The 13,561-nt window shown below is 44.5% G+C and overlaps 1 long non-coding RNA gene across 6 annotated transcripts in view; it reads left to right on the top strand.

Moving 5' to 3' along the window:
• The window catches only part of LOC140454056 (uncharacterized), a 52,885-nt gene that overhangs the window by 20,693 nt on the left and 18,631 nt on the right, over positions 1-13,561 (top strand). For 5 of the 6 annotated variants that reach the window (XR_011952548.1, XR_011952550.1, XR_011952546.1 and 2 more), the window contains 2 exons: positions 65-193; positions 11,101-11,235. This is a non-coding gene — a long non-coding RNA (uncharacterized lncRNA). Of the gene's footprint in view, positions 1-64; positions 194-5,954; positions 6,059-11,100; positions 11,236-13,561 lie in introns of all 6 variants that reach the window. The other variant, XR_011952549.1, reaches the window with a different exon arrangement.

The raw sequence follows: 13,561 nt of genomic DNA, 5'->3' as shown, positions 1-13,561 counted from the left end.
CCATGTGTACCCCTCATTGCATTAGTCTCATTTCCCATTCTGTCTACTTCTCTGTCTCCTGTAGGTATTCCTGATGTCCCTCACTCAGCAGAATTCCCAATTCCTGCCTCAGCCATCACCAAATTGAAGACAGTTGGTCAGCCAGAGAGAGATGGAGAGGTAGATCTGGAGCCTTCAGTAAATCCTGCAGCCGGTAAGATCACTCACAGTAAACAGCACAGGGAGGAGTTAGTGGACTTTAATTCAGACCCTGAGGGCATGATGTCGGAACAATGCTGGGCAAGGAACATGAGAAAATTCTTAGGCTTCATTATCACCATCTTGTCTGTAAATTCATCTGTTCCACAGAACCCTCCCTCTGTCTGTCAGTTTCTCCATTGTCTGTTTCATCGATACCACTTCCCCGATCTCTATCAGCCCCTACAATTCTGCTTATCCCTGTAAGCTCCTCATATCAGTAAAACTCTCCTAGTTCTGCCTTTGCCTTTAATCCCGGATTCTGTCACATCACTCCTTAACTGAAGAAAAACAACTCTTCAGTTCCTTAAGCCATCCTGTTCAGTGTCGTCCTTTCCAGACCTGAAAAACCTCCCTGTCTTTGTGACTTTTTTGAAGTCCTACCACCTTCATGATCTCTGTGACCTTTTCCGTCACGACAACAATAAAGCTCTGTATCTTCGTAACCCCCTCCAGCTGTTAGACTCCTCCTTGTCTCTGGGCACAGTGCAGAGTGACCCTGCTTCTCTCATAAATTAGTTTCTCCATTTCTAATGATGACTATGAACTCTTTCTGTCTCTAAAACGCATTCAATCTCTGTAAACTCTGCTGGTCCCGATTGATGTAATTTCCTTCGGTTACTGCAAACCTTTATACCTTTAATCTTCTCCAGACGCGACCACACAATTTATTTCTATAACGTCTATGAGTGATAGAGTCATAGATATGTACAGCACGGAAACAGACCCTTCGGTCGAACCCGTCCATGCCGACCAGATATTCCAACCCAATCTAGTCCCACCTGCCAGCACCCGACCCATATCCCTCCAAACCCTTCCCATTCATATACCCATCCAAATGCCTCTTAAATGTTGCAAATGTCCCAGCCTCCACCACATCCTCTGGCAGCTCGTTCCATACACGTACACCCTCTGCGTGAAAAGGTTGCCCCTTAGGTCTCTTTTATATCTTTCCCCTCTCACCCTCAAACTATGCCTTCGAGTTCTGGACTCCCTGACACCAGGGAAAAGATTTTGTCTATTTATCCTATCCTATCCATACCCCTCATAATTTTGTAAACCTCTATAAGGTCACCCCTCAGCCTCCGAAGCTCCAGGGAAAACCGCCCCAACCTGTTCAGCCTCTCCCTGTAGCTCAAATCCTCCAATCCTGGCAACATCCTTGTAAATCTTTTGTGAACCCTTTCAAGTTTCACGACAATTCTTCTGATTGGAAGGAGACCGGAATTGCACAAAATATTCCAACAGTGGCCAAACCAGTGTCCTGTACAGCCACAACATGACCTCCCATCTCCTGTATTGAATACTCTGACCAATAAAGGAAAGCATACCAAATGCCGCCTTCACTATCCTATCTACCTGTGACTCTACTTTCAAGGAGCTATGAACTGCACTCCAAGGTCTCTTTGGTCAGCAAGACTCCCTAGGACCTTACCATTACGTGTATAAGTCCTGCTCAGACTTGCTTTCCCAAAATGCAGCACCTTGCATTTATCTGAATTAAACTCCATCTGCCAGTTCGCGCATTGTCCCCATCTGGTCCAGATCCTGTTGTAACCCTCTTCGCTGTCCACTACACCTCCAAATTTGGTGTCATCTGTCAACTTACTAACTATACCCTTTATGCTCACATCCAAATCATTTATGTAAATGACAAAAAGTAGAGGGCCCAGCACTGATCCTTGTGGCACTGCACTGGTCACAGGCCTCCAGTCTGAAAAACAACCCTCCACCGCCACTCTCTGTCTTTTACCTTTGAGCCAGTTCTGTATCCAAATGGCTACTTCTCCCTGTATTCCATGAGTTCTAACCTTGTTAATCAGCCTCCCATGGGGGACATTGTCGAATGCCTCACTGAAGTCCATATAGATCACATCTATCATCTGCCCTCCTCAATATTCTTTGTTAAATCTTCAGAAAACTCAATCAAGTTTATGAGACATGATTTCCGACGCACAAAGCCATATCGACTATTCCTAATCAGTCCTTGCCTTTCCAAATACATGTACATCTTGTCCCTCAGGATTCCCTCCAACAACTTGCCCACCGCCGAGGTCAGCCTGACCGTTCCATAGTTCCCTGGATTGTCTTTACCACCGTTCTTAAACAGTGGCACCACGTTTACCAACCTCCAGTCTTCTGGCACCTCACCTGTGACTATCGATGATACAAATATCTCAGCAAGAGGCACAGCAATCACTTCTCTAGCTTTCCACAGAGGTCTCGGGTACACCTGATCAGTTCCTGGGGATTTATTCACCTGTAACCGTTTCAAAACATCCAGGACTTCCTCCTCTCTAATCTGAACGTTTTGCAAGATGTCACCATCGATTTCCCTACAGTCTATATCTTCCATATGCTTTTCCACAGTAAATGCTGATGCAAAATATTCAATTAGTATCTCCCCCATTTTGTGCTGCTCCACACAAAGGCCGCCTTGCTGATCTCCCTAGTTACCCTTTTTTCCTTAATGTATTTGTAAAAACCCTTTGCATTCTCCTTAATTCTATTTGTTAGACCTATCTCATGTCCGTGTTTTGCCCTCCTGATTTCCCTCTTAAGTATATTCCAAATTCCTTTATACTCTTCTCAGGATTCACTCGATCTATCCTGTCTATACCTGACACATGCTTCCTGCTTTTTCTGAACCAAACACTCAATTTCTTGAGTCATACAGAATTCCCAATACTTACCAGCCTTCCCCTACACCCTGACAGGAATATACTTTCTCTGGATTCTTGTTATCTCATTTCTGAAGGCTTTCCATTTTCCAGCCGTCCCTTTAGCTGCGAATATCTGCCTCCAATCAGCTTTCAAAAGTTCTTGCCATATACCGTCAAAATTGGCCTTTCTCCAATTTAGAACATCAACTTTTAGTTCTGGTCTATCCTTTTCCATCACTATTTTAAAACAAATAGAATTATGATCGCTGGCCTCAAAGAGTTCCCCCTCTGACACCTCACTCACCTGCCCTGCCTTATTTCCTAACCTTTCCTAACCTAAAGTTTTGCACCTTCTCTAGTAGGTACATCCACATACTGAATCAGAAAATTGTCTTTTACACACTTAAGAAATTCCTCTCCACCTAAACCTTTAACACTATGGCAGTCCCAATCAATGTTTGGAAAGTTAAAATCCCCTAACATACTAACCCTATTATTCTTACAGATAGCTGAGATCTCCTTTCAAGTTTGTTTGGCAATTTCCCTCTGACTATTCAGGAGTCTGTAATACAATCCCAATCAGGTGATCATCCCTTTCTTATTTCTCGGTTCCACCCAAATAACTTCCCTGGATGTATTTCTGGGAATATCATCACTCAGCACAGCTATAATGCTATCCCTTATCAAAATTGCCACTCCCTCTCCTCTCTTGCCTCCCTTTCGATACTTCCTGTAGCATTTGTATCCTGGAAGATTAAGCTGCCAGTCCTGCCCATCCCTGAGCTATGTTTCTGTAATTGCTATGAGATCCCAGTCCCATGTTCCTAACCATGCCAAGAGTTAATCTGCCTTCCCTGTTAGGCCCCTTGCATTGAAATAAATGCAGTTTAATTTATTAGTCCTACCTTGTCCCTGCCTGTCCTGACTGTTTGACTCCCTTCTGTTCTCAGCTGGACCCGTCTCAGATCAAGCTCCCAAAACCCTCCCTGTGATTGTTACCACGTCCCATCGCCGCATTCCTCCAAATCCCTGTCAAGTCCTCCCATTCCTAACACGCGCCCTGTATCTGTCACCTGTCCCAGCTTCCAAAACTATCCCTATCTCTGTAAGACACCTCCCACCCCCCTGTCCCAGTTACTACAGTCCGCTGTATCACTAAATGTCAGTAGTCACTATAATATCAGAGTAAGGTGTGAAAGCAGGAATACTGTACTGGGTTAATGATCAGTCGTGATCATATTGAATGGTGGGACTGACTCTGTGGTGAAATGGCCGATACCTGCTCTTCTTTCCTGTGCTTCTCAATAAACTTACTATCTATATAACCTCCATCAGTCCCCACAGCCCTCCCTATCTTGATTAACTCCTTCAGTCCCCACGACTCTTCCTATCTAAGTAACCTGAATCATTCCCCACAAACCTCCCGAACTCCATAACTTCCAAAAGGCCCCACGACCCTCCCTATCTCCATAATCTCATCCTGAGCCAACGACCCTCCCGTTCCGAGTAACCTCCTTCAATCCCCATGATCTTCTTAATCTGTGCAACCTCCTTCAGGCCCAAGAGTCCTGCAGATCTCTTTGGCCCCTTTCAGGCCCCATATCACTCCGTATCTCCATCATGTTCTTCAGTCACCACTGCACTCTCTGTGTCCATAATCTCATACAGTCCCTACATCACTCCCTATCTCCATAATGTTCTTCAGTCCCCACGACCCTCCTTATTTCCAAAACATCTATTACCTGTTGAGCCTGTAAGCTACATTTTTCAGATAGATAAACACGAACTACCATAACCCTTTCTGCTGCCAGTCTGAAACCAAACAGTGTTAGCCTGATAGTAGGTCGGGAGCTGAAATATGTTTGAAAGGATATGCCAATGAACAATAACTGGACCCTTAGAAACGCTTTTAATGAAAAGAGAATGTGTTTTTGACCATGTTGGATTTTATTTTTATTGGTGTGAATATAAATGGCAGTATAGATACAGGTGTAGGGGTGGTTGTACCGAAGATATGGTTTATTTGAATTTTCAGAAACGTTTACACAAGTTTCAATAAGGGCTAAAGAATAACTTGGTAGAGAATAGGACACCTTAACTGTCAGGAGGTGGGTGAGATATTAGACAAAATAGTGTTGTCAGAATTTACTGTGGAGAAAGACATGGAAGCTCAAGAAGTTGGGGAAATAAATAGCGATATAGAACATAGAACATAGAACATTGAACAGTACAGCACAGAACAGGCCCTTCGGCCCACGATGTTGTGCCGAAATTCTAACCTAGATTAAGCACCCATCCATGTACCTATCCAAATGCCGCTTAAAGGTCACCAATGATTCTGACTCTACCACTCCCGCGGGCAGCGCATTCCATGCCGCACCACTCTCTGGGTAAAGAGCCCACCCCTGACATCTCCCCTCTACCTACCACCCTTCACCTTAAATTTATGTCCCCTTGTAACACTCTGTTGTACCCGGGGGAAAAGTTTCTGACTGTCTACTCTATCTATTCCTCTGATCATCTTATAAATCTCTATCAAGTCACCCCTCATCCTTCGCTGTTCCAACGAGAAAAGGCCGAGAACTCTCAACCTATCCTCGTAGGACCTACTCTCCATTCCAGGCAACATCCTGGTAAATCTCCAAAGCTTCCACATCTTTCCTAAAGTGAGGCGACCAGAACTGCACACAGTATCCAACTGTGGCCGAACCAAAGTCCTGTACAGCTGCAACATCGCTTCACGACTCTTGAATTCAATCCCTCTGCTAATGAACGATAATACTCCATCGGCCTTCTTACAAACTCTATCCACCTGAGTGGCAACCTTCAAAGATCTATGTACATAGACCCCAAGATCCCTCTGTTCCTCCACCTGACTAAGCACCCTACCATATCTTGGAAAGAATCCTCAAAAGAGAAGAATAAGTGCTGGAATCATAAAACAAATAAAGGTAGATCAATCCTCAGTCACTTATTAAGTCGATCCTAGAATATTGTGGGAATCTGGGGAAGAGGTTGCGGTGTCCCTTACAGAGATATTTATATTATCAACAGACACAATAAGTTACTGGAAGACTGGAGGGTGGCTAATGCTGTTCCATCACTTAAGGTCTGCAAGGAGCAGCCAGGAAATCACAACTCAGTGATCCCAGTGCTGGGTAAGTTGTTGGAGGAAATTCTGAGAGAAAGGAGCTACATATATTTGGAAAGGCAAGGGCTGATTAGAGATAGTCAGCATGGCTTTGTGAGTGCGAAACCGTGTTTCACAAACCGGATTGACTCTTCGAGGGGTTGACCAAGAGATAGATGAAGGCAGAGCAGTCAGCGTTGTCTACATGAACTTCAGCAAAGCATTTGACAAGGTTCCAAGGAATGTAGAACATCTAGTCAAGAGGAAGAAGGAAGCTAACTTAGGTTTGAGGAACCAAGGATCAGAAGCAGGGCTCTAGAGAGTTACATGGGGCAGCACGGTGGCTCAGTGGTTAGCACTGCTGCCTGAGAGCACTAGGGACGCGATTTCAATTCCAGCCCCAGGCGACTGTCTGCGTGGAGTTTGCACAATCTCTCCATGTCGGAATGTGTTTCCGACAGGTGCGTCGGTTTCAACCCACAGCCCAAAGATGTGCAGGTTAGGTGAATCAGCCATGCGTTGCCCAAGAAAGGGAATATAGATAATCCTGGGAATCACAGACCTGTCAGTCTTCTGTCTGTGATGTGCAGATTATTGGAGAGGACTCTGAGAGTCAGGATTTATGATTCCTTGGAAAACCATAGTTTGATTAGAGGAAGTCATCATGGCTTTGCAAGGGCCAGGTCATGCAGCACAACTCTGATTGAATCCTTTGAGAATGTGACAAAACACATTTATGGCTCATTGAGAAAGTACAGAGCATGGGATACAGGGAAACCTGCCTGTCTGGATACAGAATTCCTGGCCCATAGATGACAGAGGTTGATGACAGATGGAAATCATTCAGCCTGGAGCTCAGTGACCAATGGTTTTCTGCAGGGAGAGGTCAAAGAAATCTCTGCTCTTTGTGATTTTTGAATGAGTGGAAGAGTGGGAAAGGAAGTTTACCAATGACACAAAGGTTGGTGGAGTGGTGAATAGTGTGGATGTCTGCTTGAGGTTACAATGGGACATTGACAGGATGTAGAGCTGGGCTGAGAAGTGGCAGATGAAGTCAACTCTGGAAAAGTGTGAAGTGATGCATTCTGGAAGGTGAGACTTGAATGCAGAATATAGGGGTAAAGGCAGAATACTGAATAGTGTGGAGGAACAGATGGATCTTGGATTTCATGACAAGAGATCCATCAAATTTGCCACCAAGCTTATAGTGTTGTTAAGAAAGAAGATGTTGTATTGGCTTTCATTAGCTGGGGGATTGAGTTTTAAAGCCATGAGGTTATGCTGCAGCTCTATACAGTCCTGTTTCGATCCCAATTAGAATATTGTGTTCAGTTTTGATCCCTTCATTACAGGAAGGATGTGGAATCTTTAGAGAGGGTAAAGAGATTTACCACGATACTGCCTGGACTGGAGGGCATGTCTTATGAAGAAAGGTTGAGGGAGCGAAGGCTATTCTCATTTGAGTGAAGAAGAGTGTGGTGTGATTTGGTAGAGGTGAACAAGATGGTGTGAGGCAACGATAGAGAGAACAGTGCGAGACCTCTTGATCCCATGGCATACCTGGTCCAAGGGGGCATAATTGTAAGGTGATTGGAGGATGGGTAAGGGGAGATCTCAGATGTAGGTTCTTTACACAGAGAGTGGTGGGTGGGTGTAAAGGGACACTTTAACTTACTCTTGGATGGGCAAAATGAAGGGTATGTAAGTTAGTTTGATCTTATAGTCAGGTAAAAGATGGGCATGGCATCATGGCCGAAGGGTCTTGTGCTGTACTGTTCTGTGTTCTACGTTCTGTATGGTAAACTGGGTAATAAGCTCAGATCAATGTAAAAGGATACGGCATTCAGGAGGAGCTAGTCCACTGGATACAAAATTGGGCTTGAGGGTAGGAGACAGAGGGTGATGGGAGGCATCTTATCTTTCTGACTGGTGACATGTGACCAGCGGTGAAGTGGGTCCACTGTTGTTTGTCATTTGGATAAATGATTTGGATGGGAATATTGGTTTTGTGGTAAGTCAGTTTTTTGAGTGACACTGAAATTGTTGGTAAAGTGGACAGTGAAGAAAGTTATCTATGATACAACAGGATGAACAGTCCTGCTGGGATAGTGGCTGAAGAATAGAAGATGGAGGTTGATTAGATAAATGGGAGGTGTTCCATTTTGGTGAAACAAACCAGGGTGGGACCTGTACAGTTAATGTTCGGGGCCCTGGGTAGTGTTGTCAGTCAGAGACCCAGGGATGCAGGTAGACAGTTCTTTGTAAGTGGTGTCACAGGTAGACAGGTTGGTGAAGCAGGCGTTTGGGGTGGTTACCTTCTTTGGGTAGAGCATTGAGAGTAGAAATTGGGATGTCATGTTGTGGCTGTACAGGACATTGGTGAGGCCACCATAAAAGCATTGTTGACCAGTAGAAAGCACTCATCTGGTTCACTTACGTCCTTTAGAGCAGAACATCTGACATTCTAACCTGGTCTGGCCTGCACGTGACACCAGACCCACAGCAATATGGTTGACTCTGTGCTATACTCTTGGTAATTAGCAGTGGGGCAAAGAATGTTGGTCCCATAGTGACATCCTCGTCCCATGAATGAATAAATAAAAATACATTTGTCCCTCCCTACCTCTGCAAACAGCTCCAGCGGCAGCAATCTGTACCTGCTTTGAAACACCGTTCAGACCCTGACCACTCTCTGTAACACTCTCACCACCTCCAGCACCTTCAGCTCTCCCAGTTCCTTTTGTGACATAAAAACTTTATAATTATTCCCTCTTCCATCTGACCACCTCCTGCGAGCAGACCCTTTGCAATCCCTTTAAAACTTACTCCTAAAACATTCTCTCACTTCAGGATTTTAAGTACTTTTTGGTGATCCTCTAAGCCCGATAATCTCATATCCTTTTTACTTGAGTGAGGGACCGATGGGGATTTCTTGCTGAGGATTTGTCTGTTTCAATGGAATGTCCTTTTGTTGAGTGTTTTACACTGTTCCTTCAAATGTTTTCCACTGTTTATTGACAGGCACATATTTCAGTCTGTTTAGCCTATTCACCTTGGTCAGTTCTCCTCTCCAACTCATGTTATTGGTTATTTTTGTTTCTACTTGTAGCTTGTCCTTTCTGTGATTCACTTTAAAACTTTATATTTCTTTAAACTGTACTTTATCACAATTTCGCAGAGTATCTCTCCAGGTGACATTACTCATTCACAAAGTTTCATCACACAATGGTCGCTCTGAGATAGTTATTTCCCTAGCCAGTTGCACAATTTCTTATTCAAAGAAACACTGAAAACTAATTCTCTGAACTCCTCTTCCAATATCACTCTTGCCAGTATGACTGTCCCACATTTTGAATATTGATGTTTCCCAAAATTATCACAATGTGTTTGTTAAAAAATTCCAATGAGTTCCTGTGTAATGCAGTGATGAGCAACGGAATGTTGTTTGGTGGCTAAAACTATTCTGCTGCTTGTGTCCTTGGCAAGTAGTAATCAGAATTTACATTCAGACTGAATCTACCTCATGATCTGAGACCAAATGCTTTCTCTGTGATGCCTTTCTTATCCATTATTGTTAGTGTTACCCATTTTGCCTGAGTTTCCGCAAGGTTTTGATCCATTGAATATTTATGTCCACCTTTTGTTCACCCTGTAACCATGTCTCTCTGTTGTCTAAACCTCTTTTATCTCAGTGTCACAAATCCATCTACCTTATTGATAAGACTTCGTCCATTGAAAAAAAAACATAATTTACTCTTTCCCACAATTTCCTGTCACAAACCTATTCACTTATGTACAGTTTTAGTTAATCGCTGTCCCATCCTGTACCTTTCAGATTACCTTCAGCCACATCCCCATACTGTTCCGATGCTTCATCTTTTCTCTGTGGATTTGGAAAGCTCCTTTCACCTGGACCCTGTCCCTGCATCCTCTCTGTCAGTTTAAAGCCCTGTCCATAAACCTACTGACATGATTGGCCAGGACACTGGTCCCATCACGGTTCCAGTGGGACCATCCTATTGGATTTTTTTATAAATCAGGTAGGGGATGTGGGTGTCTCTGGCTGACCAGCCTTTATTGCCCAGCCCTAGCTGCCCCTGAGCTGAGTAGCTTGCTTGGCCATTTCAGAGGGCAATTGAGAGGCAACACTTTGCTGTGGGTATGTCGTTCAGACCATGTGAGGATGATCAGATCTCGTTGTTGAAAGGGCAAGTGGGCGGCATGGTGGCTCAGTGATTAGCACTCCTGCATCACAGTCCCAGGGTCCCAGGTTCGATTCCAGTCGCGGGCGATTGTGTGGAGTTTGCACCTTCTCCACGTGTCTGCGTGAATTGCCTCCAGATGCTCCGGTTTCCTCTCACAGTCCAGGGATGCGCAGGTCAGGCGAATTGGCCGTGCTAAATTGCCCATAATGTTAGGTGTATTAGGTCGAGGGAGATGGGTCTGAGTGGGTTACTCTTTGGAGGGATGGCGTGGACTGGTTGGGTCAAAAGGCCTGTTTCCACACTGTATGGAATCTAATCTAAGGGATTGTGATTTTTGTACATCAGCAATGGTTTCATATTTGTTTATGGATTGTTAATTGCTATTTTTAAGATTATTGATTTTTAAATTCCACCATTTCTTATGATGGGATTCAAACCTGCCTCTCCTGAACATTAGCTGAGGTTTTGGACAAATATCCGAACAATAATGTTACTAGGCCATCACGTCACCTGCTCACTGGTTGCTCATCCCTGAGCACTGACACATGAAGCTAAACCCATTCTTCCCACATGACTGTGTGATCCTGAAGTCTTCCAGCAATCCAGTGATATCACTTAGTCTCTCTCCATGTGGTATCCCTCACTGTGTGGGTCTAATTGCGGCCTCTGTCAGCGTCTCTCACTCTTGCAGCTACTCTAGATCCTGAGGTAACAGAATTCTCCACTCCAGAAAGACGCAACAGCACAGGCCAGGGATGGAGTTTGGGATTTTCCAGATATCTGTTTGGGCTCATGTCCATTCTCCTTGTGTAACCCTCACTGCATCAGTCTAATTTCCCATTCTGTCTATCTCTGTCTCCTGTAGGTACTCAAGAAGTTGCTGACTCAATAGACTTCCCAACTGCTGTGTGTCTCATCCATCACCTCACTGAAGATGGTTGGTCAGCCAGAGAGACAAAGGGAAGGGAGATGTGGAGTCTTCAATAAATCCTGCAGTGAGGTAAGATCACTCATAGTGCACAGAGCAGGGAGCAATGAGAGGGCTCCAAACATCGCTAACAAGACATGATATAGATACAGTGCTGGATTGGGAGCACAGTATAGACACACCCCATGCTCAATCACCACGTGTACTTTAACTTATGTTGCACTAAGACAGCTTCGGGAGTTCAGAGTTATCAATCCAGTCCTGTGCTGTCTTAGTGAGCATCAGGACAACAGAGGTTAAAGCCGGCTTCTGACGAGAGGTTGGGAATGCTGCCTGGGATCTTTCTGTTCCGTGTTCTCCCTCGAACACTGTACTAAGACTCACTACTCCGCAACACTATCTGTGGCATGGCTTGTGCACCACTGTCTTCAGTCATTTTTAACTCCTATAACAGGAGTTGTCCCTGTAACCTGCTCTATTCCCGATAGTCCCTCCACATATTTGAAATGTACTGCAATCCAGACTACCATCCCTATCGCTCTGTAACTTGCTTCAGTGTCTACAACATGCCTTATTTCGGTGCACTAATCCTCTTTAACTGGATACAGAGTGATACAGCACGGAAACAGAACCTGTGGTCCAACTCCTCAATGCTGCCCATGTTACCTAAACTGAAGGAGTCTCATTTGCCTGCATTTGGCCCTTATCTCTTCAAACCTTCTCCTTTCCATGTACCTGCCCAAATGTCTTTTCCATGTTGTAATTGTTCTTGTTTCTCCCATGTGCCTGAGGCAGTCTGTTCCGTTTATGCACCATCCTCTGTGGATAATGTTCCCCCTCAGCTTCCTCTTTAAATCCTTGCTCTCTCTCCTCCCGTTTATACCCTCTAGTTTTGGACTCACCTATCCTTGCTTATTCAACATTGTTAAGGTCACCCCGTGGCCTCCTCTGCCCAAGGGAAATATTTAGGACAATGTTACAAATATCTCCAACGGATGTAACAAAGTGCTGGCCAATGTCGGCAAATGTGCCAAATGTCGCTTTCCCCACCCTGTCCACCTGTGATGCCACTTCCGAGGAACAATGTAACTTGCACCCCCTGGTCTCTCTCTCTCTCTCTCTGTTTGACAACACTGGCCAGAACCCTTCCATTAACTGTGTTAGTCCTCCCTGGTTTGTCTTAACAAAATCCAACACCTGAATTAAACTCCATCTTTCATTCCTTGGCCCACTGGTCCAGTTGGTCAAGATCCTCTTTGATAACCGTATTTACTGCCCACTGCACAATTCATTTGATCATCAACACACTTTCGCACAATCACTCCTATATTTTCAACCAAATTGTTTATGTAGTTGATGCACATCAGTGGACCCAGCCCTGATCCTTTCTTCAATAATGGAATCAAACCATATTCTTGTCATAGAGCCATACAGCATGGAAACTGACCCTTCAGTTGATACTCACCATAATCTAAATCTAAACTCTTCCCAGCTGCCTGTTGCTGGACAATATCACTCCAACCCTTCCCTATTCACCTGTTTATCCAAATATCTTTTAAATGTTGTAATTGTACCCACATCAACCCCTTTCTCAGGAAGTTCATTCCACACTCAAACCACCCTCTGTGTAGCAAATTACCCCATATCTTTTTTTTGAACATCTCTCCCCTGTAACCTTAAAAATGTGGCCCCTCCTCTTGAGACTCCCCCGTCCTGAGGAAAAGGCAACTACCATTAAATTGATCTATATACCTCATTTTGTTTCATAATCCTTCATAGCATAATGTCTCAACCTCCAGGCTCCAGTGAAAAAAGACTCAGCCTATCCAGCCATTTTTCAGAACTCAAGACTTCCATACCCAGCAATATCCTGGTAAATCTCTTCTGAGTGCCCTGCAGCTTAATAATATCCTCCCTGTAAGCTGGGCGACCAGAACTGGACAGAGTATTGCAGAACAGGCCTCACAAATGTCTGTGCAATCTCAACATGACGTCCCAAATCCTCCACTCAATGGACTGAGCAATAGTCAGGCATGCCAAGCACTGTCTTATCCATCCTGTGATGCAAGCTTCAAGGAATATGTACCTGAACCCGGAGGACCCTCTGCTCTAAAACACGAACCGAATCCTTAACATTAATTGTATAAGCTCTACCCTTGTTTTTTTTTTAAAAATGCATTACCTCTTATTTATTCAGATGGAATTCCATCTGTAGTTTTTCAGCCCATTCACACCCTCCATCAAGATCCCTTTGTAATCTCAGAAAACCTCCTTCACTGTCCATGATGCCACCCTCCAGCCTGCCAGCCCATCACACATGGCTGTCAGTAGTATACATACCTTTACTCGGGGCTCCACAATTTCTTCCCTAGCATCCCACAGTGTCCTGTGATACACT

Source organism: Chiloscyllium punctatum, chromosome 28, assembly GCF_047496795.1.
Source record: "Chiloscyllium punctatum isolate Juve2018m chromosome 28, sChiPun1.3, whole genome shotgun sequence".
Lineage (NCBI taxonomy): Eukaryota > Metazoa > Chordata > Chondrichthyes > Orectolobiformes > Hemiscylliidae > Chiloscyllium > Chiloscyllium punctatum.
Note: the sequence above shows the minus strand (reverse complement) of the source record. Positions and strands in the feature narration are given on the sequence as shown.